The sequence below is a fragment of the Rhinopithecus roxellana genome, chromosome 20 (genome assembly GCF_007565055.1).
Source record: "Rhinopithecus roxellana isolate Shanxi Qingling chromosome 20, ASM756505v1, whole genome shotgun sequence".
In the NCBI taxonomy this organism is placed as follows: Eukaryota; Metazoa; Chordata; class Mammalia; order Primates; family Cercopithecidae; genus Rhinopithecus; species Rhinopithecus roxellana.
This window is the reverse complement of record NC_044568.1, coordinates 5,225,822-5,252,263: the sequence shown is the minus strand read 5'-3', so window position 1 is coordinate 5,252,263 and position 26,442 is coordinate 5,225,822.

Sequence of the window (26,442 nt, the reverse complement as noted above, 5' to 3'; positions counted from 1 at the left end):
TACTAGGACTCACCCTGGGAACTTCTTATTAACTTCATCATCTGCAAAGGCCCTCCTTCCAAATAAAGTCACATTCATTGGTACTGGAGGTTATACTTGGACATCTTTAGGCAGCGCAAAATTCTAAAAATAACATTTTGGGGGGCATTACTCTGTCTACCCAATGTGGGATGGAGTATATTTAAGGATATATATATATATATATTTTTTTTCTTTTTTCTTTTGGAGATAGGGTCTCATCGTGTCACCCAGGCTGGAGTGCAGTGCTTCAGTCACGACTCATTGCAGCCTCCACCTTCTGGGCTGAAGTGGTCTTCCTCCTATGTCCGAGGAGATTTTTGAAGCTTCTTCAGAGCTAGATTTATCATACCTTTGGGAAAGAAACAAATGCAGATGTAGAAACAAATGTGCTCACCTCAGCAAGTAAAGCCTGCCCTCTGCCATCCCTGGGTCTGTTGTGGACTCCCCTCTGACCCTGTGGACAGCAGGAGTACTCAGGTACCACATGGACTCCTGGCTCCTCTGTCTGCAACTTGGGCTCTTCAGAATCTTTACATCCTGGCACTTGCCTGCTTATTTTGCGAATCTTGGGTCAGATGGCACTCATTCATTCGTTCCACAAATCTTTATGGAGCCCTAGGGAGGTGTTGAGTGGGATGTAGTAGCCCTGATATAGACATTAGACCTTTGAGGAGAGGTGGCTAAAAGATATCTGAGCATGGGAACCTGGAGACAGAAGAGTGGCAACGGTGGGGCCATGGATCAGGGCCTCAGCAGGTGAACGGTACCTAGAGTGATGGAAATGAACTCTTGTTCTGTCCCTGCCCCCACATCCTTTCTCTGATGGCTGTGAGTGCCATCAGGGCTGGACTGTGGCTGTTCTGAGTCACTGTACCCCAGCACTGGACACGATGCCCTGTAAAACTTAGGAGCTCCATAATTATTCATCCATCACATGGATGCTCGGGGGTTGGATCCAACTCTCTCAAGCAGAATACTTGGCAGCTTAGGTGTATCTGTCAGTGTCCAGGCGGCCCTGTCTGAAGGATCTGTCAAGAAGGTTGATCTCCCTTCCGCTTTTGTTCCTGCCCCTTCAGTGGTTAAGCAGATACTCCTTGATTATGATGCTGACAAAGTTGGAAGAGAGTGGGTAGGGAACTGATGGCCAGGGACATCCATTAGACTGTCACTTTTGATGAATGGCTCTGTCTGAGGACTGGCACCTGGGGGTTTTGTCCTGCTCAGTGGCTTCTCTCAGCATGGAGCAGACCAGGGCCCGGTGTTGGGATGTCATTCTGCTGTACTCTTGCTTCCTGTGTCACCCTGTTGCCTTTTTCAGAAAAAGGAGGTGTTCTTATCCGCTTAAGGAGATTTTGGGCTGAGACGATGGGATTTTCTAGATATACAATCATGTCATCTGCAAACAGGGACAATTTGAATTCCTCTTTTCCTAGTTGAATACCCTTTATTTCTTTCTCCTGCTTGACTGCCCTGGTCAGAAATTCCAACACTATGTTGAATAGGAGTGGTGAGAGAGGGCATCCCTGTCTTGTGCCAGTTTTCAAAGGGAATGCTTCCAGTTTTTGCCCATTCAGTATGATATTGGTTGTGGGTATATCATCAATAGCTCTTATTGTTTTGAGATACATCTCATCAATACCTAATTTATTGGCAATTTTTAGCATGAAGGCTGTTGAATTTTATCAAAGGCCTTTTCTGCATCTATTGAGGCAATCATGTGGTTTTTGTCTTTGGTTCTGTTTATATGCTGGATTTCATTTATTGATTTGTGTATGTTGAACCAGCCTTGCATCCCAGGGATGAAGCCCACTTGATCATGGTGGATAAGCTTTTTGATGTGCTGCTGGATTCGGTTTGCCAGTATCTTATTGAGGATTTTTGCATCGATGTTCATCAGGGATATTGGTCTAAAATTCTCTTTTTTTGTTGTGTCTGTGCCAGGCTTTGGTATCAGGATGATGCTGGCCTCATTAAATGAATTAGGGAGGATTTCCTCTTTTTCTATTGATTGGAATAGTTTCAGAAGGAATGATACCAGCTCCTCCTTGTACCTCTGGTAGAATTCGGCTGTGAATCCGTCTGGTCCTGGACTTTTTTTGGTGGGTAGGCTATTAATTGCCTCAATTTCAGAGCCTATTGTTGGTCTATTCAGAGATTCACCTTCTTCCTGGTTTAGTCTTGGGAGGGTGTATGTGTCCAGGAATTTATCCATTTCTTCTAGATTTTCTAGTTTATTTGCAAAGAGGTGTTTGTAGTGTTCTCTGATGGTAGTTTGTATTTCTGTGGGATCAGTGGTGACATCCCCTTTATCATTTTTTATCGCATGTATTTTATTCTCTTCTCTTTTCTTGTTTATTAGTCTTGCTAGTGGTCTATCAATTTTGTTGATCTTTTCAAAAAACCAGCTCCTGGATTCGTTGATTTTTTGAATAATTTTTTGTGTCTCTATCTCCTTCAGTTCTGCTCTGATCTTAGTTATTTCTTGCCTTCTGCTAGCTTTTGAATGTGTTTGCTCTTGCTTCTCTAGTTCTTTTAATTGTGATGTTAGGATGTCAATTTTAGATCTTTCCTGCTTTCTCTTGTGGGCATTTAGTGCTATAAATTTCCCTCTACACACTGCTTTAAATGTGTCCCAGAGATTCTGGTATGTTGTATCTTTGTTCTCATTGGTTTCAAAGAACATCTTTATTTCTGCCTTCATTTCGTTATGTACCCAGTAGTCATTGAGGAGCAGGTTGTTCAGTTTCCATGTAGTTGAGCGGTTTTGATTGAGTTTCTTAGTCCTGAGTTCTAGTTTGATTGCACTGTGGTCTGAGAGACAGTTTGTTATAATTTCTGTTCTTTTACATTTGCTGAGGAGTGCTTTACTTCCAACTGTGTGGTTAATTTTGGAATAAGTGCGATGTGGTGCTGAGAAGAATGTATATTCTGTTGATTTGGGGTGGAGAGTTCTATAGATGTCTATTAGGTCTGCTTGTTGCAGAGCTGAGTTCAATTCCTGGATATCCTTGTTAACTTTCTGTCTCATTGATCTGTCTCATGTTGACAGTGGAGTGTTGAAGTCTCCCATTATTATTGTATGGGAGTCTAAGTCTCTTTGTAGGTCTCTAAGGAGTTGCTTTATGAATCTGGGTGCTCCTGTATTGGATACATATATATTTAGGATAGTTAGCTTTTCTTGTTGAATTGATCCCTTTACCACTATGTAATGGCTTTCTTTGTCTCTTTTGACCTTTGCTGGTTTAAAGTCTGTTTTATCAGAGACTAGGATTGCAACCCCTGCCTTTTTTTGTTTTCCATTTGCTTGGTAGATGTTCCTCCATCCCTTTATTTTGAGCCTATGTGTGTTTCTGCACGTGAGATGGGTCTCCTGAATCCAGCACACTGATGGGTCTTCACTCTTTATCCAATTTGCCGGTCTGTGTCTTTTAATTGGGGTATTTAGCCCATTTACATTTAAGGTTAATATTGTTATGTGTGAATTTGATCCTGTCATTATGATGTTAGCTGGCTATTTTGCTCGTTAGTTGATGCAGTTTCTTCCTAGCATTGGTCGTCTTTACAGTTTGGCATGTTTTTGCAGTGACTGGTACTGGTTGTTCCTTTCCATGTTTAGTGCTTCTTTCAGGAGCTTTTGTAGGGCAGGCCTGGTGGTGACAAAATCTCTAGGCATTTGCTTGTCTGTAAAGGATTTTATTTCTCCTTCACCCATGAAGCTTACTTGGCTGGATATGAAATTCTGGGTTGAAAATTCCTTTCTTTAAGAATGTTTAATGTTGGCCCCCACTCTCTTCTGGCTTGTAGAGTTTCTGCTGAGAGATCCACTCTTAGTCTGATGGGCTTCCCTTTGTGGGTAACCCGATCTTTCTCTCTGGCTGCCCTTAACATTTTTTCCTTCATTTCAACTTTGGTGAATCTGACAATTATGTGTCTTAGAGCTGCCCTTCTCGAGGAGTATCTTTGTGGCGTTCTCTGTATTTCCTGAATTTGAATTTTGGCCTGCCTTGCTAGATTGGGGAAGTTCTCCTGGATAATATCCTGCAGAGTGTTTTCCAACTTGGTTCCATTCTCCCCGTCACTTTCAGGTATACCAATCAGAGGTAGATTTGGTCTGTTCACATAATCCCACACTTTTTGGAGGTTTTGTTCATTTCTTTTTACTCTTTTTTCTCTAAACTTCTCTTCTCACTACATTTCATTCATTTGATCTTCAATCACGGATACTCTTTCTTCCAGTTAATCGAATTGGCTATTAAAGCTTGTGCATTCGTCACGTAGTTCTTGTGCCATGGTTTCCAGCTCCATCAGGTCATTTAAGGACTTCTCTACACTGGTTATTATAGTTAGCCATTTGTCTAATCTTTTTTCAAGGTTTTTAGCTTCTTTGCGATGGGTTTGAACTTCCTTCTTTAGCTCGGAGGGGTTTGATCATTTGAAGCCTTCTCTCAACTCGTCATTCTCCATCCAGCTTTGTTGCATTGCTGGAAAGGAGCTGCGTTCCTTTGGAGGGGGAGAGGTGCTCTGATTTTTAGAATTTTCAGCTTTTCTGCTCTGGTTTTTCACCATCTTTGTGGTTTTATCTACTTTTGGTCTTTGATGATGGGGACGTACAGATGGGGTTTTGGTGTGTATGTCCTTTCTGTTTGTTAGTTTTCCTTCTAACAGTCAGGACCGTCAGCTGCAGGTCTGTTGGAGTTTGCTGGAGGTCCACTCCAGACCCTGTTTGCCTGGGTATCAGCAGCAGAGGCTGTAGAACAGCGAATATTGCTGAACAGTAAATGTTGCTGCCTGATCGTTCCTCTGGAAATTTTGTCTTAGAGGGGTACCAGGCCGTGTGAGATGTCAGTCTGCCCCTACGGGAGGGTGCCTCCTAGTTAGGCTACTTGGGGGTCAGGGACCCACTTAAGGAGGCAGTCTGTCCATTCTCAGATCTCAGACTTCGTGCTGGGAGAACTACTACTCTCTTCAGAGCTGTCAGACAGGGACATTTAAGCAACTTCAGCAAAGTTTCAGGATACAAAATCATTGTGCAAAAATCACAAGCATTCTTATACACCAATAACAGAAAAATAGAGTGCCAAATCATGAGTGAACTCCCACATTCACAATTGCTTCAAAGAGAATAAAATACCTAGGAATCCAACTTACAAGGGACATGAAGGACCTCTTCAAGGAGAACTACAAATGACTGCTCAGCGAAATAAAAGAGGACACAAACAAATGGAAGAACATTCCATGCTAATGATAGGAAGAATCAATATCATGAAAATGGCCATAATGCCCAAGGTAATTTATAGATTCAGTGCCATCCCCATCAAGCTACCAGTGACTTTCTTCACAGAATTGGAAAAAACTACTTTAAAGTTCATATGGAACCAAAAAAGAGCCCGCATTGCCAAGTCAATCCTAAGCCAAAATAACAAAGCTGGAGGCATCATGCTCCCTGACTTCAAACTAGACTACAAGGCTACAGTAACCAAAACAGCATGGTACTGGTACCAAAGCAGAGATATAGACCAATGGAACAGAACAGAGCCATCAGAAATAATATCACAACATCTACAACCATCTGATCTTTGACAAACCTGACAAAAACAAGAAATGGGAAAAGCATTCCCTATTTAAGAAATGGTGCTGGGGAAACTGGCTAACCATATGTAGAAAGCCGAAACTGGATCCCTTCCTTACACCTTATACAAAAATTAATTCAAGATGGATTAAAGACTTAAATGTTAGACCTAAAACCATAAAAACTGTAGAAGAAAACCTAGGCAATACCGTTCAGGACATAGGCATGGGCAAGGACTTCATGTCCAAAACACCAAAAGCAATGGCAACAAAAGCCAAAATTGACAAATGGGATTCACTAAAGAGCTTCTGCACAGCAAAAGAAACTACCATCAGAGTGAACAGGCAACCTACAGGAGAAAATTTTTGCAATCTACTCATCTGACAAAGGGCTAATATCCAGAATCTACAAAGAACTCAAACAAATTTACAAGAAAAAAACAAACAACCCTATCAAAAAGTGGGCAAAGGATATGAACAGACACTTTTGAAAAGAAGACATTTATGCAGCCAACAGACACATGAAAAAATGCTCGTCATCACTCGCCATCAGAGAAATGCAAATCAAAACCATGATGAGATACCATCTCATACTAGTTAGAATGGTGATCATTAAAAAGTCAGGAAACAACAGGTGCTGGAGAGGATGTGAAGAAATAGGAACACTTTTATGCTGTTGGTGGGACTGTAAACTAGTTCAACCATTGTGGAAGACAGTGTGGCGATTCCTCAAGGATCTAGAACTAGAAATACATTTGACCCAGCCATCCCATAACTGGGGATATACCCAAAGGATTATAAATCATGCTGCTATAAAGACATATGCACACGTATGTTTATTGTGGCACTATTCACAATAGCAAAGACTTGGAACCAACCCAAATGTCGATCAATGACAGACTGGATTAAGAAAACATGGCACATATACACCATGGAATATTATGCAGCCATAAAAAAGGATGAGTTCATGTCCTTTGTGGGGACATCGATGCAGCTGGAAACCATCATTCTCAGCAAACTATCGCAAGGACAAAAAACCAAATGCTGCGTTTTCTCACTCATAGGTGGGAATTGAACAATGAGAACACTTGGACACAGGAAGGGGAACATCACACACCGGGACCTGTTGTGGAGTGGGGGAGGGGGGAGGGATAATATTAGGAGAAGATACACCTAATGTAAATGATGAGTTAATGGGTGCAGCACACCAACATGTCATATGTATACATATGTAATAAACCTGCATGTTGTGCACAGGTACCCTAGAATTTAAAGTATAATAAAAAATAGAATAAAAGCATTTTCAAACAAACAAACAAAAAAGGTGTTCTGTGTTTTTGTTTTTTTAAAAAAACTTGTGAAATATATGTAATTTAAAATGCAATCATTTTGACCATGTCTAAACCATGTGTGCAGTTCAGTGGCTTTAAGTATGTTATTCACGGTGCTATGCAACCATCACCACCATCCATCTCCAAACTTTTTCATCTTCCCAAATAGAAGCCCCACACCCATTAAACACTAACTTCCCATTCACGTTTTCCCCAAAACCCTGTAATCTTTCTTCTGCCTTCTGTCTGTATAAACTTGCCTCTTCTAGGCACCTCATGTAAGTGGAATCATATTGTATTTGTCTTTTTGTGTCTGGCTTATTTTGCTTAGCATAGCCATTTCTTTTTCTTTTTTTTCCGAGACAGAGTCTTGCTCTGTCACCCATGCTGGAGTGCAGTGGTGTGATCTCAGCTCACTGCAGCCTCCACCTCCTGGGTTCAAACAATTCTTCTGCCTCAGCTTCCCCAGTAGCTGGGATTATAGGCACGCACTACCATACCTGGCTAATTTTTGTGTTTTTAGTAGAGACAGAGCTTCACCCTGTTGGCCAGTCTGGTCTCAAACTCCTGAACTCTTGATCTGCCCGCCTCAGCCTCCCAAAGTGATGGGATGACAGGTGTGAGCCACCATGCCCAGCCAGCCATTTCTTTTAACAATTTCTTCTGGAAAATTTCAAGACAGTCCACAATGCTCTATTCCCTGCCTTTCTTTGATTTTCTGATCTTCCCCAAATCATTATGTTTTTCTGATGACCCATTTCTCATTGTCATCTGGCTCTCCATTTTTGGACTTGACCCCTGAAACATATCTCAAATCTGTCTTTTCTTTTTTTCCACCTTGTTCCCTCCCCTCCCCTCCCCTCCCCTGTCTTGCCTTTCCTTTCCTTTCCTTTCCTTTCCTTTCCTTTCCTTTCCTTTCCTTTCCTTTCCTTTCCTTTCCTTTCCTTTCCTTTCCTTTCCTTTCCTTTCCTTTCCTTTCCTTTCCTTTCCTTTCCTTTCCTTTCCTTTCCTTTCCTTTCCTTTCCCTTCCCTTCCCTTCCCTTCCCTTCCCTTCCCTTCCCTTCCCTTCCCTTCCCTCCCCTCCCCTCCCCTCCCCTCCCCTCCCCTCCCCTCCCCTCCCCTCCCCTCCCCTCCCCTCCCCTCCCCTCCCCTCCCTTCCCCTTCCCCTTCCCCTTCCCCTTCCCCTTTCACTTTCACTTTGCCTTTCCCTTTGCCTTTCCCTTTCCCTTTCCTTTCCTTTCCTTTTTTGAGGCAGGGTCTCACTCTCTTGCCCAGGCTGGAGTGCAGTGGTGCAGTCATGGCTCACTGCAGTCTCGACCTCCTGGGCCCAAGCAATCCTCCTGAGTAGCTGAGACTACAGATGCATGCAACCATACCTGGCTAATTGTTGTATTTTTTTGTAGAGATGGGGTCTCGCCATGTTGTCCAGGTTGGTCTTGAACTCCTGGGCTCGGGCAGTATGCCCTACCTTGGTTCCCCAAAATACTGGGATTACAGGCTTGAGCCACTTGCCTGGCCTGTCTTCTTCTTCTTATTACTACATCTCCACTTCACCTTTTGCTAGGACCGAAGTGGTAACATCCTAATTGGCCACCTTGTATCCAGCTGGAGTTATTCTCCTGAAGCTTAATCTGATGGGGTTGCCCTCTGGCCTGTACCTTCTTTGGCTTCCAGTTGCTCAGAGTCCCAGATCTCAAGCCAGATGCTCGGTACCCTTCAGAATGTGTTCCCAACCTGCCCATTTAGCCTTGTAGCTTGCCAAGCATGTTTCATTTTCTTTAGGTTTCAGCCCCAGGGAATTACCTGCCAGTTTTGGGGCATGCCAGCATCCCAGAGCACTGCACTTTTACATCTTTCATGACCTCTACCTGGTGGTCTGTGCATCTCTTCTCCATTTCACTCAGTCTTCCTTTAAGGCCAGGCACAATGGATGGCTGCAAGGGAACTCCTGTGTGAAGTTCAGGCTCTTTGTACATTCTTGTGTTAGATTCTTGCCAACTTGAACCAGAAGATGTGTTTTTGCCTCTGTCGTAGGTGAGGGAGACCATGACTCCTAGAGGCCAGTGATGGGTTCTGTGAATAACGCAGTTGTGGGTGAGATGAGGGGCCTTGGAGTTCTTCAGACTTACCTTCTAATTCCATGTCCTCCACTGTGGCTTGGCTGTGTGGTTGAGGGAAATTTATTTTAGTCTTTGAGCCTTAGGTTTTTAAAACATATGTATAATGTGTGTGGTGGAGACATTCAGGTGGTCCTTAGGATCTCCACCTCCTGATATCCATGACGTTGTGTGATCCCTTCCACTTGCTTGTGGGTGGGACCTGTGACTTGTTTTTAGCCAGCAGAATATGGCAAAAGAGAGGGTCTATTGTACCTCTGACTGTGTTAAATAAAACTCCATCTTCCCAGCAGAATTGCATTCTTTCCACTGCTGACAGTGAAGAAGCAGGCATCTGTGAGATGTGGCCATGTGGGAGAAGCCCATGTGGCAAGGCACTGTGGGCAGCTTCTAGGGGCTGGAGGTGGTCTCCAGAAAGAAACTGAAGCCATTGGTCCCGTAGCCAGCAGGAAATAAATTTTGCTGACAACCCACAGGAGCTTGGAAGCAGATCTTTCCCCAGTTGAGCCTCTGGGCTCAACAGCCCCACTGTTGCCTGAATTGTGTAGCCTGGTTAGACCTAAAGGAGAGAACCCAGCTGAGCCATGCCTAGACTTCTGACCTGCAGAAACTGTGAGATAACACATGTGTGGTATTTTCAGCCCCCAGGGTTATGATAATCTGTTATGTAGCAAATCGGTAACTAATGCAGTGGACCTATTAATACTTAGGCTAAATAGGTAATCCTTTTTGCGATGGTTACATGAAACAAAGTATCTGAAATGTTACCAGTGGTAAAAATGCGTGAAAATTAGATGTTACTGCTCACCAATATCCCTACATCTCTCTAGACCTTATCCTGTAATAGAGAATCAAGGTGGGTCAGTAGGTGGCTGAATAGATTAAAGAAGGATGGGCCAGGCATGGGGGCTCACACCTATAATCCTAGGAATCTGGGAGGCTGAGGCAGGTGAACCACTTGAGGCTGGGCGTTTGAGACCTGCCTGGGCAACGTGGCAAAACCCCATCTCTACTAAAAATAGAAAAAATTAGCTGGGCGTGGCAGCACATGCCTGTATTCCCAACTACTCAGGAGGCTGAGGCACAAGAATCACTTGAACCCGGGAGGCGGAGGTTGCAGTGAGCTGAGATCATGCCACTGCGCTCCAGCCTGGATGACAGAACAAGACTCTGTCTTGAAAAAAAGAAAAATATGAAAGAAGGAGGAAATATCAAGATTCAAGACCCCTCCCTACCTTATCAGTCATGGGCTCATCTGTATCTTGGCTTAACCTAGAAAGATGTAAGATAAATGTGATTTCTATTTAGGTGGAACATTTTATTATCTCCTTGAAGCCAGGAAACTCCAGCAGAGAGAGTAGATTGATTTCTTGAACTTCGTTGTCTCAGAGTGGTAAATTTTTACCATGATTTATAGAGATTCTCAGCTGGAGGGGAGTTTGGAGATCCACATTGACCAGAATCCTGTCAGACACTTCTGGATATGTTTCCACCTCCCAGCCTTCCTGTAGCCAGACCAGTTTCTTGCCTTTGAAGATCTCAGGTTTTCTGGCTTATAGGGAAACCTGCAGAAGGTCTGCAGTGGATCTCCACCTCCTGATGTCCATGACGTTGTGTGATCCCTTCCACTTGCTTGTGGGTGGGTCTTGTGGCTTGTTTTAGCCAGCAGAATATGGCAAAAGAGATGGCCTATTGCACCTCTGATTATGTTAAACAAAACTCCATCTTCCCAGCAGACTTGCATTCCACCAGGAAATAAATTTTGCTGACAAGCCACGGGAGCTTGGAAGCGGATCTTTCCCCATTTGAGCCTACCAAAGGTCATAATAGGCTCTCGGGAAGAGCGTGTGGAAATTAGCAGAGACGTCTTAAAACAATCAGCTCATCCAAAGGCAGAGGCAAGAGCAAAGTGAAGCCACAGGTGTCTGATCATTTAAAGTCACCCTGGAGGTGACTCTCCAATCCCTAGTAGAGAAAGATGGAGGAGGCTGAAAGAATTCTCTAAAGGGATTTACCGCCTCTGGTTTCATAGTGTCCTCTGTAACCCAGGTGCTCCAAACACTTCCTTCTGGAGTGGCAGCCCCTCTGGGTCCTGAAAAGCGCTGGATGGTCTTGGATTGTGAGTGCTGGGATCAGCATTAACTAGAACAGGATCAGGCAGCCACCTGGCAGTTGTTCTCTGCACTGAGCCAACCTGAAACCATGAGACCATGCCTGCCTGTGAGGTCTGTGGTACTTGTCAAGTCTATAGACGGGGGAGCATGCCATATCTGCAACCCCACTCCCCTCTGTACCACATTACAGGGCCCTGCTAAAGACCTTGGTTCAAGATCGAGAAGTCATTTCTAAGAAATACATACAGGAGGACAAAAGACCCAATTTCTTCAACAGATGAAAGGCATGAAGAGAAGAGAGGAACTGCTGTGGTTTAAAAGAGACTGGAGAGACACATTACCCAAATGCAACGTGGACCTTCTTTGGATCTTGATTCACACATGATATGACCATTAAAAGACATTTTGGAGACCTGAAGTCATTGAAGATAGACTTGGTATTTGATTTTATTAAGGAATTACTATCATGTTGGGGTGATAATGGTTGTTTTAAAGACACTTACTTGTTAGGAACGCACGTTGAATTGTCCTATGTTCTATGTTTGGTGACTTCTAATTATGGTAACACTATGTGCCACGTGCTTGGCGAACAAGACAGTCAGGGTCCCTGCCCCCATGGAGCTCATGGACTGGTGGAAGAGACTGATGTTGAATAAACATTTGCCCAGGGAAGCATTTAATTGAATAGTGGTTGGCGCTGCAAAGAGAAACCACATGGGGCTGTGAGAGTTTATAAATGAAGATCAAGACCATTGGTAAAGCCTTTCCTGAGGGGACACCTAAGCTGACAATGAAAGGGTGGCAGCTTGGGCAAGTGTGTGCCTGTGTGTGTGTGCATGTCATGTTTGTTCATGCACACAAAAGAGTGTACATGTGTGGAAATGGACATGTCTGTGTGTGAATGTGGGTGTGCACGTGCTGGTGTGTATGCATGTGTGCTTGTGTGTGTGCATGTGTGCTTGTGTGCTCGTGTGCTTATGTGTTCATGTGTGCAGGTGTTTGAGCAGATGTTTTAGTGTGCATGTGCTTGTGTGAATGTGAGTGTGCATGTGTGTGACTAAGTACATGTGTGTGCTTGTGTTTGTGCATGTGTATGTATGGGAGTGCGCATGTCTGACTGTATCTGTAGGTACGTGTGTGCTTGTGTGTGTGCATGTGTATGCATGTGTGTGAATTGCAAGCACTTGTGTGCTTGTGGGTGTGCATATAAGCAGGTGTGCATGCATGTATGTGAATGTGTATGTGCACGAGTTCGTGTGTGCATCTGTACTTGTGTGTGTGTGTGTTTGTGTTGGGAAGGATAAGGAAATAGAGTAACAGCTGTGCAAGTATACCAGGCACATTTGGAGTTGAAGGGAGTCCAGTGGGAGGAGAGCAAGGTTGACAGTGGGAGAGGAAGGAGGCTGATGAGCTGTGGGTCTCCTGAAGGGGCCGGAAGTAAGTGATGATTCCAGGGGAGCGAGGGAAGATATTTGGGACAGCTCTGGCAAGCAGCACCTCGATGAACCCTGGGCTCATTTCAGAGGAATTGAATTTGAGTCTGGTTTAAGTTAAACGTTTCAGGCGTAACCCGCGGCATTCAGGGACCCTATTAAATGCTTCATTACAGCAGCAGAGGCTCTGAACCAGAAAGGTGGCTGTGATTGGTGTCTGGCGTTGCACTCTGCTCTCCGTTCCCAGCTTTTCTCCTCCTCAGCCAGCATTCGAGGGCCTCAGTGACGGCAGCTACCTGGGAGCTTGAGCCTTTCCTCCAGACCCCTTCTTAGGTTGGTGATTGGTGAGAACAAACGGCTTTTGGCTTAAATCTCTTTTCAGAGGACTGGTGGCTCTGTGTGTCAGGGAGGAGTTCCAAGCCTCAGTTTCCTTATCTGTAAAATGGGGAAAATTAGACTCCCTCCCTCGCTTGATAAATGGGCACGTGGTATGCCCAGTAGCGATGATCCGTTATCGCCACTGTTAACTCTGGGGTTTGGACCTTAGCCATGGATCAGGTCAAGGGCTCAGACCTTGATTTATCTGTTTTTGAGCCAAAACTAGATATTGGAGTAGGAGAGAAGTTAAGAAAACTAATGTGTATTTTCAAATATATAAATGCATTTAATTTTTCTTGTAGAACATTTGGGAAATGGAAAATAAAGGAGAAAGTAAGAATTGCCCTTAATCACCCCACTGGGAGAATGAACACCATTAACATTTTGGTGAATGGGCTCCTTATCTTTCTCTTTTTAAAAAATGGATCAGTGCCATGCTGAGAAACATGGGAAGACCCTGCAAAAAATAAGAAAATTAGCTTGACGTGGTGATGCACATCTGTAGTCCCAGCTACTCAAAGAGATGATGAAGTGGGAGGATTACCTGAGTCCAGGAGGTCAAGGCTGCAGTGCGCCATGCTTGGGTCACTGCACTCCAGCGTGGGTGACATTGAGACCCTGTCTGAAAAAAATTTTTTTGTGTGTGGCTCATTTGCAGTACTAATTCATGATATGATCTCAGTCCCAGTTTTGTCCATCTGTCTATCTGTCCCTTAAGGTGAACTGTTAAACATTATTGGTTTTGAAGATCAAAAGCAGTGGTTTATCAGCAATTTTGGTTTGTCTTACTATTGATTTTATTTTTGATGATAAGAATTCATGAACCCAACAACCCAAGCAAAAGCTTTGTCCTTGACAAGAACTTCGTCTAACCATATGTTTGCCCCCCTTTTACCCCATCTTCCACATCCCCAACACCAGCTACTCATCACCTGGGGCTGACACTCATCATTCCATTGTTGGCCTTTCTGCAAATTTTTATAGTCAGTTTTTGCTTTTTAGATCCTTAATATATTTGGAATTCATTTTGTGTAGGTTTTGAGGATGTAGCTTGATTTTATTCCCATAAATGTACAATTTCCTAGAAACCGTTTGTCAGTGTTTTTCCTTTGCTCCTTGGTTTGTGATGCTTCCTTTAGCGCATGCTCAGTGTTCCTGTTTATGCCCCGGTGTGGTTCCGCGATGTCCGTGCTGGGACTTGGTTTGCCCTCAGGTCTTATACCATTAGTGTGCTGGAACAACTGCAGCTTTGTCATGGGGCCTCTCCTCCTGCCATTAGTCCTCTTTTGTAATAAGCTTCGGAAGGATTCTTGTCTGTTTCTTAATCCAGGGGATTTCAGAATCATTTTGTCACCCTTCCCCTAAAAATGATTCAGGTATTAGTTGGGGCTGGCATAAACTGTAAGTTTACATTATTTTGGGAACACTGACATTTTTACATATTTAATCTTTCCGTCCAGGGAAGCTTGGAAATTCACACTTTCATTTGTTTCATTTCTTGTTAGTATTTTGCCTTTTCCCCTGTCTCTGTCTCTGTCTCTGTCTTTCTGTCTCTCGCTCTCTCTCTCTCCCCCATCCCCCGTCCTCCTACTCTTCCTCTTCTCCTCCTCCTCTTCCTCTTCTTCTTCTCCTCTTCCTCTTGTCCTCCTCCTCCTCTTCTCCTCCTCTTTCTCCTGCTCTTCTTCTTCTCCTGCTCCTCCTCCTCCTCTCCTCCTCCTCCTCCTCCTCTTCTTTTCCTCCTCTTCTTTTCCTCCTCTTCCTCCTCCTGCTGCTGCTGCTTCATCATCGTCATTTCTGTCTCTGTCTCTCGTCGTCGTCATTTCTGTCTCTGTCTCTCTTTCTTTTCTCTATTTTTACTGCTGGTGGGAATAGCATCCTCCACCCAAAATAGGTTGATGCCCTGGTTGGAAACAAAAGACACACAACCAAACTGGATAATTCAAAGAGAGTTTAGTAAATGGCCTATTTCCAGGGTGTGGGAGAGGAGTAGGCAGAAGAGTCCTAAGGCATTGGAGAGTACTCCTGGGCTAACAACAAGGGGGCATTTACCAGCCCCAGGCTGCAGAGGCAAGAGGAAGGGGCAGAGACCAGGAGCTGGAAGAGGAGGGTCATGTGGAGAGGGACTGTGTAACAGGCTGGGTCACTTGGCTAAGAAACCCAGCGTACCGAAGCAGATCTGGAAGGAAGGATTTGGGGGATAAATACCCAGAGCTCCCCTCCTCCCCTCTATCATCTTGCTGGTGCTCCCCATTGGCTAGGCCCGCCGGGAAGACATAGCGCTGGGGGTCCATGCATGCATGCACACAGGCCAGCCTTGTGGATGGGTGGAGAAGAGTGGAGACAAGACGTGAGAGGCCAGTGGAAGATCCCCAGCTCACATCCTCCCCCATTCTCTATTCTTCCCTGACATATGTGCCATCTGGTATTTGTCAGCATAGCCAGAAACAATGGATGCTGCTGTCTTCCTTTTGTTATCACACATTTTCTAAATACCTGCTTTCTTCCAAATTCTAAAACACTTTTCAGTTGATTCCCTTGGGTATTCCAAGTATACAGTCATACGATCCGCAAGTAATTATTTTGTCTTCTTGCTTCCCATGGTTGTGTATCTTATGAGCCTTCCTTAAAACCTGATGTGGTTTTGAAGAGACCATCCTAAGTGCATTAATTTGAGCCCCTGAGAATCATGAGAAATCTGGGGGTTGGTTCCTCTGTTTCCTCTTCCCTCTGTTTCACTTTCTTCCTGTTGCTCCCTCCAACCATCCATCCAATATAGATGCATTAAGTGCCAGCCACATACTAGTAAACAAGAGAGATAATTAACAAGCAGAAATTGAACAGCAAAATATCAGTGCAGCATTTCTCAACCTTTTGGAATTCATTGCACAGTAACAAACTACTTTTATACTGTGTACCAGCATGTGCACATGTGCACACACACACGTATACACAAATGCATGGAAGCAAAGGTGTCATAAAACCCTTACTACAGGCCGGGTGCAGTGGCTCACGCCTATAATCCCAGCACTTTGGGAGGCCGAGGCGTGTGAATCACCTGAGGCTGGGAGTTCCAGACCAGCCTGACCAACATGGAGAAACCGCATCTCTACTAAAAATACAAAATTAGCCAGGCGCGGTGGTGCTTGCTTGTAATCCCAGCTACTCAGGAGGCTGAGACAGGAGAATTGCTTGAACCCGGGAGGTAGAGTTTGCAGTGTGCCAAGATCATGCCATTGCACTCCAGTCTGGGCAACAGAGTGAAACGCTGTCTCAAAAAAACAAAAAACAAGAAAAACAAAAAACCACCAAAAAAAAAAAAAAAATCCAAAAATCCCCAAAAACCCTTGCTACATGTAATGCAGTGCTTGTAATATGCTCTGATGTTTCTTCTCTTCTCTTCTCTTCTCTTCTCTTCTCTTCTCTTCTCTTCTCTTCTCTTCTTGAGAGTCACAGAATGTCACTCTGTCACCCAGGCTGGAGTGCAGGGGCACAATCTTGGCTCACTGCAACCTCCACTTTCCGGGGTTCAAGCAATTCTCCTGCCTCAGCCTCTTGAGTAGCTGGGATTACAAGTGCACGACACCATGCCCAGCTAATATTTTGTATTTTTAGTAGAGACAAGGTTTCGCCATGTTGGCCAGGCTGGTCTTGAATTCCCGACTTCAGGCGATCCGCTGGCCTCAGCCTCCCAAAGTGCTGGGGTTACAGGCATGAGCCACCACGCCCAGCCAATGCTCTGATGTTTTCTATGCTGATCCTAAAGAAAGGAAAAATCCCCATGGCTGTATTCAGTGATTTCATGCCTCACTCCTGGGTCCCAACTTGCAGTTTCAAAAACATGGAGAATGAAATACACTGGGGAAAGACAGTCATAAGAAAAAGAGTAACTGGGTTGCTACTGGAGTCAGGTGGCCTGGGAAGACACCTCTGGGGAGGGACATGCAATGACAAGAAGGACTTGGCCATGGGAAGGTTGGGGCTGGGCATGGGGTGTTGGAAAGCAGGTTTGGTGCAAAGAACAGAGTGGGTGGAAACCAGCTTGGCTTGTCTGAGTCACAGGGGCAGGGATGGGGGGTTGGGCATTGAGGGAGATGACAGAGGAGATGGGAATGATAAACAGTGGAGACTTGGAGGGGTGAGGAGGTGTGGGGGTGGATGGTGAGGAATTAGTTAATGGGTACAATGTACCTTATTCAGGTGATGATTGCCTGGGAAGCCCTGACTTGACCACTATGTAATCTGTGCATGTCGTACAATTGCACGTGTACCCCATATATTTGCACACCTTTTAAAAGAAGTGCCAACCTTCTGGGAGCATTGAACCTTATCGAATTAGCAGGAGTCCCTCCAAATGGCGAATCCCCTGAAGGCTAGGGAGGGGAGGAGGAGCTCTGTCTTTGATGTCTTCAAATCTGAGAGGCCACTGTCACTTAGAGAAAGTCTCTCCTGATAAGTGCTCTCTGTGGACTGTACCTTGTAGGTCTCAGGAAGTCATTTATGTGCAAATTGAGTATGAAGGTAACGAGGCTGGGGACTCAGGAGAGCTCTATCTTTAGAGCTGGTTTCTCACCCATTGGCTCCTTTCTTCACCTGATGGTTCCCAGAGGGGCGGTGTTAGCCCTCAGTTTATCACAGAGCCCTGAACCCCTATTCTGTGCACAGATGCTATTCTGCATACCTGGGGGATGCGGAAACCCATGCGTGGCAGTTTTATGGTGCATGCTTTCTGGAGCCAGCGTGGCAAGATCCTGTCCCATCATCTAGAAAGATGAGGAATCAGAGAAGACAGCTTGTCAGAAGTGCTTGATAGATTGCAAAGGAGTTGAGAGAGAGGGAGACAAAGCCATGAAACTACGAAAGCCTCAACCACCAGGAAAAGAAAGCGTTCCAGCTTGGTTTTCAGGATCAGTAAAGGAGTTCATTCTGGGTCTGAGGAACATTTGGACTCATCATCATAGGAAGTACTTCTCTAGAGCTTTCTACATGCCATGGACTATTTTACATGCAGTAATTCATTCTGTGAGTTAGGTACTGTTACTATCCCAGTCTTACTGATGCGGAACCTGTGCACAGAGAGATTCAGCAGCTCATTCATTGTCACACAGCTATTAAGTGGCAGAACGGGGATTTGAACCTTGGCTGATAGGGCTCCTTACTGCTGTGTGGTGTGCCCAAGGTGGGCCAGCTGGGAGGGCCTGGACCATGTGCTTCCTTGGTGATATGGTTTGGCTGTGTCCCCCATACTCCCAAATCTAATCTTGAATTGTAGCTTCCACAATTCCTGCATGTCATGGAAGTGACCTGGTGGGAAGTATATGAACCATGGGGGTGGGTCTTTCCTATGCTGTTCTCATGATAGTAAGTCTCATGTGATCTAATGATTTTATAAAGGAGTTCCCCTGCACAGCCTCGCTTTTGCCTGCTGTCATGTAAGACATGCCTTTTGCCTTCTGCCATGATTGTGAGGCCTTCCCAGCCATGTGGAACTGTAAGTCCATTAAACCTTTTTTTCTTCATAAATTACCCAGTCTCGGGTATGTCTTTATTAGCACCGTAAGAACAGGCTAATACTGTTGGACATCAGAATACTGCATCGTAGATGCTAAAAACAATGTGAAAAAATGAGTTAATGAATAAATCAGTGCTCATAGAGGCTGAAGTGGGTTCATATTTTGGATGGCATGATGCTCATGGGAGGCAGACTTGGTTTGAGGGGATAAGTTACTGTTGGTCTAAGCTAGTAATGGTAATCCCTTTCTCTTGGCCAGTGATTGCTTTAGGTGTGGAGTGTGACTCGGTGGCATCTGCTTGGGCTTCTGGGAAAAGTTTTCTTCCTTTTCTATTTTTGAGTGTAGCTCTGTGTGAAAGTGAGGGCAGAGTGATCCAAGTTGTCTTCCCACAGGCTGAGGACAGGAGTCAGTAGGGAGAAGGCTCTGGGGAAGAGAGAACATCGGGGACAGGGAAGCATCTCTGGACTTGCCTCTCTCTGGACATCCTGTTACATAAAGTAATGAGCCCCTGTTGTTGAAGCCACTTTTATCTGGCAGTTCTTCTAGTTGAAACCGAAAGCATTCCAACTTATAATGTGTATTTAAAATCTGATTATTCTTTTATTCATTCATTCATTTATTCATTCATGTAGCATGACGGTCATCTTTACGTGTCAGCTTGACTGGGATACATGATTCCCAGATAGCTGGTTAAATACTGTCTCTGGGAGGATTTCCAGAGGAGAATAGCGTTTGGATTGGTGGATGAGTACAGCAGATGGCCTTCCCCGATGTGGGTGAGTGCCATCCACTCCGTCAAAGACCTGAATAGAGCAAAAGGTGGAGGAGGGGAGAGTTAGCTCTGATTGCTTGAGCTGGGACATTGATCTTCTTGTGCCTTCAGTGCTCTGGTTTTCAGGCTTTTGGACCCAGACTAGAATGCATCCCATTGGTTTTTCTGGGTTTCCAGTTTGTGGATGACGGATTGTGGAACTTCTTAGTCTCCACAATTCCCTAAGTGTCATACCTTATAATAAATCTCTGTCTCTCTGTGTGTTTCTCTCTCTCTGTCTTTCTCTCTCTATATATACACACACACGTGTGTGTATATGCATGCATGTGTGCATATATATAAAAATATGTATGTATATGTGTGTGTGTGTCCTATAGGTTCTGTTTTCTGGAGAACCCTAATACATCCAGTAAATACTTATTTTGCATTTACTACATTACACAGTGGGTCTTGCAGGAGGGGCTGGTGATCCAACAGTGAATTGAATCATGAATACAACAGAAAAAGTCTCTTCAGTAGAGGGGATGGCAGCCACATAGTCAGATCAATGGGCACTTACCAGTGTGAAGAGTGCTGTGAAGGTGGAGTACGTGGTGACAGCAGTGTGTGTCATGTGGGATTCATCTTGGAGGGAAGTCAGGAGGGCTTCCCTAAGGTAGTGACATTTGAGTGGTGTATTAGTCCATTTTCACACTGCTATAAAGATACTACCCAAGACTGGGTAATTTATAAAATACAGAGGTTTAATTGAGTCAGTTCCGCATGGCTGGGAAGGCCTCAGGAAACTTACAGTCCTGGCGGAAGGGGAAGCAGGCACATCTTTCATGGTGTCAGGCAAGAGAGAGAGTGAAAAGTTCAGGGGAAACTGCCATTTATAAAACCATCAAATCTCTGAGAACTCACTGTCATGAGAACAGCATGGGGGAAACTGTCCCATGATCTAGTCCCCTCCCACCAGGTCTCTCCTCAGCACCTGGGGATTACAATTCAAGATGAGATTTGGGTGGAGACACAAAGCCTAACTATATCAAGTGAAATCTGAAAGAAGAGTAGGAATTAGATGAGTGGTGAGGCATGGAGAGGCTGTGTTCTAGGTGGAGGGAAAAACAAGGGCAGAAGCCCTGCGCTGGGAGGGAACTGGGGAGCTTGGAGGTGAGGAAGGCTTGTGGATGGAGTGTGGAGTACGAGGACAGTGAGAGGCACTGGCATCACTGGCCCCCATGAGTGCTGGATGTCATAGCAGGGCCTTTGGGCTTTTTGCTTTTTTTTTCTTTTTTTTTTTGAGACGGAGTTTCGCTCTGTCGCCCAGGCTGGAGTGCAGTGGCCGGATCTCAGCTCACTGCAAGCTCCGCCTCCCGGGTTTACGCTATTCTCCTGCCTCAGCCTGCCGAGTAGCTGGGACTACAGGCGCCCGCCACCTCGCCCGGCTGGTTTTTTGTATTTTTTAGTAGAGACGGGGTTTCACTGGGTTAGCCAGGATGGTCTCGATCTCCTGACCTCGTGATCCGCCCGTCTCGGCCTCCCAAAGTGCTGGGATTACAGGCTTGAGCCACCGCGCCCAGCCGGCTTTTTGCTTTTTGTCTCACTCTGTCACACAGGCTGGAGTGCAGTGGCATGATCTTGGCTTACTGCAACCTCTGGCTCCCGAGTTCAAGTGATTGTCCTGCCTCAGCCTCCCGAGTCACTGGGATCACAGGGACGGGCCACCATTCTGGGCTAATTTTTGTGTTTTTAGTAGAGATGGGGTTTCACTGTGTTGTCCAGTCTGGTCTGGAAATCCTGACTTCAAGTGATCCAACAGCCCCGACTGTCCAAAGTGCTGGGATTACAGGCATGAGCCACTGCACCTGGCCAGGCCTTTGGGCTTTAACCCAAGGCCCGTGGGAGCTGTTTAAGCAGCTGGTGATGGGATTAGATTTACCTTTTGGGAAGATCACTGCCCAGGACACAATTTGGATTGAAAAGCCTTAGGAAGAGTCTGGCCATTCTGAAATCATGACAGGGCTTTGCATCCTCTACCTCCTGTGTGGCCCCTGCTGAGGGCCCTACAGCCTGATGTATTTAATTCAGTTGCTTATTTAAAGGTGGTGAATTATCTTTGATTTGACACATGTTCCTCCTCCTCTCCAGTTGTGGGAAAAGGGGGTGCCTTTTCAGCTGCTCATGGTGTTTGAATGCATGTTCTAAGAGCCAGATGGAGGCTTCTATTATCCCAGCTTGGAAAAACATAAGCTTAGTGAAAGTGAAAGGGGCCACACAGAGACCCAAGATTGGAGAGAGAACATCTTTTCAGTGCTTGAACTCAGCTCTGTCACTGGATTTCCCAATTTCATGTTACATGAATCAATACATTCCTTTTTTTTTTTAATTGCCAAAAACTAAGCAAGGCAGGCTGGGGGCAGCATGGGAGGGTACTGGGGTATGAATAGAGTCTGAATTGTTCAGAGGCCTTAAACTGAAATCTGCACTCTGATGGGAGTGGGTTCTCACACTGTACCACCCAGCCCGGGTCTGGTTTCTGAGGGATCCGTCTTTTTCCTGGACCATTCCTCTGGATGACAGTGACTCTGCTTCCAGCTTTGGGTGGGTGGCTGCTGTATTAGGCCGTTCTTGCATTGCCATAAGGAGATATCTGAGACTGGGTAATTTATAAAGAAAAGAGGTTTCAGTGGCTCACAGTTCTGCAGGCTGTATAGGCATGCTGCCAGCATCTGCTCAGCTTCTGGGGAAACCTCAGGAAACTTTTAATCATGGCAGAAGGTGAAGCAGGAGCAGGCACTTCCCATGGCAAAAGCAGGAGCAAGAGAGAGTTGGGGGATGGGGATTGTGCTACCCTCTTTTAAACAGCCAGAGTTGGTGAGAACTCACAATCACGAAGACAGTTCCAAGAGGATGGTGTTACACCACTCATGAGAAATCCTCCCCCATGATCCATTCACCTCCCACCAGGCCCTACCTCCAATACTGGGGATTATAGTTCATCGTGAGATTTGATGGGGAGAAATATACACACTATATCAATGGGTGAAACCTGTGGCTATCTCATGCTCTTGGAACTTAAGATGGAGCTGTGCTAGGTGTTAAGGTAGGGTGTTCATAATTTCTGCAGGACAGTGCTCAGGCAGCAAGAAGTGGGAATCAGAGAGAAGGCAGACAGCAGTAGCTGGCATGGTCCTCAGCACAGTGATGCGTGGCAGGTCTATTTAAATGGCCACAGATGATCAGAAGGCAATGGCTTGGCCTTCCTTTGTGTGACTGCGGTGGACAGTGTTCACTATTCTCCATACAGCCCCCAGGGGAGCTTCCCAGGTATATCCCCTCCTAGAGCCCACTGACCTCCTTCAAGGTGGTGTCTCACCATCTTCTCTAACCTCTTCCAGCCTGAAAGACCCTTTCTAATTGTTTCTTAATAGACTTTTAGGTTTCCGGAGGCTTTTTCCCTCTTAACAAAATGTCTTCTTGCAAATTAGAAGTTTGAAGCTTCAAATGATTGATTCTCATGCTCCTTTGAAAGCCTTCTTTGAAAAATTAAAAAATGGAAATCTGTATTTTTCTCTTCGTACTCACTCAAGAAATATTTATTGAGCACCTATGTGCCAGGCATGTTCTAGGTGCTGCGAGTACAGCTGTGAACAAAACTGACCAACCTCCTTGCCTCTGGGAAGCATATATTCTTTCTAGCCAGAGGAGAGAGAAATAAATAAACGTGTAGAGTGAGAGATGGTGTGTCCCTGCTCTAAGTATTCCAGTCTCTTAAAAATCAACAGGCTGGGCGTGGTAGCTCACGCCTGTGATCCTAGCACTTTGGGAGGCCGAGGCGGGGTGGATCACGAGGTCAGGAGTTCGAGACTAGCTTGGCCAACATGGTGAAACCCCATCTCGACTAAAAATAAAAAAATTAGCCGGGAATGCTGGCGGGTGCCTGTAATTCCAGCTACTCGGGAAGCTGAGGCAGGAGAATCATTTGAACCCGGGAGGCGGAGGTTGCAGTGAGCCGAGATCACACCACTGCACTCCAGCCTGGGCAACAGAGTGAGACTCTGTCTCAAAAAAAAAAAAAAAAAAAATTAACATCCTTCTGAGAATGGTGACTCATGCCTGTAATCCCTGCACTTTGAGAGACCAATGTGGGTGGAATACTTCAGCCCAGGAGTTTGAGACCAGCCTGGGAAACACGGCAAGACCCTGTCTTTACAAAAGAAAAAAACTACAAAAATTAGCTGGGTGTGGTGGTGTGTACCTGTAGTTTCAGCTACTCAGGAGGCTGAGGCAGGAGAATCACCTGTGCCCTGAGAGGTTGGGGCTGCAGTGAGCCGTGATTGGGCCACTGCACTCCAGCCTGGGTGACAGAATGGGACCCTGTCTCAAAAAAAATAACTAAAATAAAAAATTATTGTGCATGTTGACCAAGGAAAGGTTTCCCAACAAAGCGATGTGGAACAGAATGGTACAAACAAGACTATTTCAAGATACTGTCTTGCTTCATTCGAATGAAATATACCTTGCAAAGCAACTGGAATGGCATGGTCTGAAATTCAAGTCTCGCACATTCCTGCAGGGGAAAGGTCAGTCTCTGTAGCTTGTCACTCAAGGTCTTTACAATGACTTGCACAGTCAGCCCAGTCTTATCCCTACCCCTTCCGTTCTCAAGCTCCGTGTTCCTGTCAGACAAAATCTATTTATGGACTTTTGGACATGCGCGTCCTTCCTGCCTCTGAGCCACTGCTCCAGCCGTTCCTCTCCTTTCAATGTATGTCCTCTCCTTTCTGACTTTTACAATTCTTTCCACTCTTCAAACCCCGAACTGAAAGTACTTGAAGCTAGACATCAGAGTGAGTCATATACACATGGATTTAAATCCTGGCTCAGCTGTAAGCTTGGGAAACCACTTGTACTCTTTACATCTTGATTGTTTTCATCTCTAACTGGGGGTAATGAAAGCACTTGTCTCATAGGTTGGTGTGAAGATTAGACGGGCCAACACAGCAAAGTGCTTCCAGCCTAGTAAGTGCTCATTAAATATGAGTTGTCATCCTCCTCCATAGTGGGCTGAAACTTTTGGGGATGTTGGGATGGGGTCAATGTATTTTGCATGTGGGATAGATATAGTTATTGGTTGGAGGCCAGAAGGCAGACTGTGGTGGGAAGAAAAAAGGACCTCAAAGATATCAACACCTTAATCCCCAGAAAGCATGAACAAGTCACCTTACATGGCAAAAGGGACTTTGCATATATGATTAAATTAAGGATTTGGAGATGGGAGGTCATCCTGGATTACCTGGGTGAATGCAGTGAAATCACGAGTCATGGTAAGAGGGGAGTAGCAGAGTCAGAGTCCTATTGGAAGATGCTGAACTGTTGGCTGGAGGTGGAGGAAGGGGCCATAAGCCAAAGAATGCAGGTGGCTTCTAGAAGCGGAAATGGCAAGGGAGCTGATTCTCCACTAGAGCCTCCAGGAGGAACACAGCCCTGTCGATACCTTGATTCTCTCCCAGTGAGTCTTATTTTTAACTTTTGACCTGCAGTACTGTAAGATAGCAGACATGTGTTGTTTGAAGACACTAAGTTTGTGGCAATTTGTTATAGCAGCAACAGAAAATTAGTAGTTGGCTGGGTGCAGTGACTGACACTGTGGTCCCAAGACTTTGGGAGGCCGAGGTGGGAGGATTGCTTCAGCCCAGGAGTTTGAGACCATCCCGGGCAACATGGAAAGAACCCATCTCTTTTTTTTTTTTTTTTGAGACGGAGTCTTGCTCTGTCACCCAGGCTGGAGTGCAGTGGCACGATCTTGGCTCACTGCAAGCTCCGCCTCCTGGGTTTACGCCATTCTCCTGCCTCAGCTTCCCGAGTAGCTGGGACTACGGGCGCCCGCCTCCTCGCCCAGCTACTTTTTTTTTTTTTTTTTTTTTTTTTTTGTATTTTTAGTAGAGACGGGGTTTCACCATGTTAGCCAGGATGGTCTCGATCTCCTGACCTCGTGATTCGCCCACCTCGGCCTCCCAAAGTGCTGGGATTACAGGCGTGAGCCACCGCGCCCGGCCGAAAGACCCCATCTCTAAAAAAAAAATTAGGCATGGTCGTCTTAGCTGCTCTGGAAGCTGAAGTGGGAGGATTGCTTGAGCCTGGGAAGTGGAGGCTACCGTGAGTTTTGACTGCACCACTGCACTCCAGCCTGGGTGACAGAGTGAGACCCTGTCTCAAAGGAAAAAAAGAAAGGAAAATGAATTCCTCCTGCTCCTTTTTAAGAGATTCATCCTCTTCCTTTGTTAAACTCGACAGATCTGAAACTCTTCCTATCTGTTTAATATTTCTAGATCAGTTAGTTACAAGAGTCACGGGTAGTTTCTTTGAGTACTATTTGCCACCAAGATGCAGAAGAATGTCTTGCCCTCCTGAAGGAGGTATCCTGGATAATGGGGACCACTGAGTCTGACATGGGTTTTTCTCTGGACAGAGGTCAAACGCCTGAGTTCTGGACCCACACAGACCTGGATTTGAACCCTGGCCAGTCTCCTAACTTGCTGTGAGAACGTGGGGCAGCGACCACCCATCTCCAGTCTTTAGAATCCTCATCTCTGAATTTGGAACACCAGCTCAGAGTTATGGTTGAGAGCAGGCAAAACAACACCTGTAAAACTCTCAGCATCATGCTAGGCACAAAGTAAATACTCAACAAATGTTAGTTATTGTTATCACGAATGATAATTTTCTTGTTATTCTGATGTGATTATGGGCTTGTGACTGTTGTAAGACAATTTCTGGACTTTCAGGGACTGTGGGTGTTGCCATCTGAAAGAGTCCAAGATTTCCTGCTCAAAGATTGCTGTTCCAGAAAGCACACAGGTACACAGATTTGTTTTGCAGGTGATTACAGTGGCATGGGGCATGAAGACTCCCCTGGAAGGGTTTATAGTAGGGGAGGGAGCTGGTCAGATGCGAGAAGTCACCCTGAGTCCTTATTGTGTGCTGGTTCTTGCCAAGGCCTTTGCAGGCATTTGCTGATTTATTTCTCGTAACATTCCTCAGAGGAGTGGGAATTAGCATCCCCATATGACAGGGGAAAAAAAATCAAAGCCCACGGAGGCTAATCAGCCCACCCTAGGGCTGGCACCTACACACGTATCCACCAAGCCTGTCACAGCTAGGTCTTCACATTCTTGGGAAGGATCCAGGAGTCCTGAGCAGACAACCGTGAGCA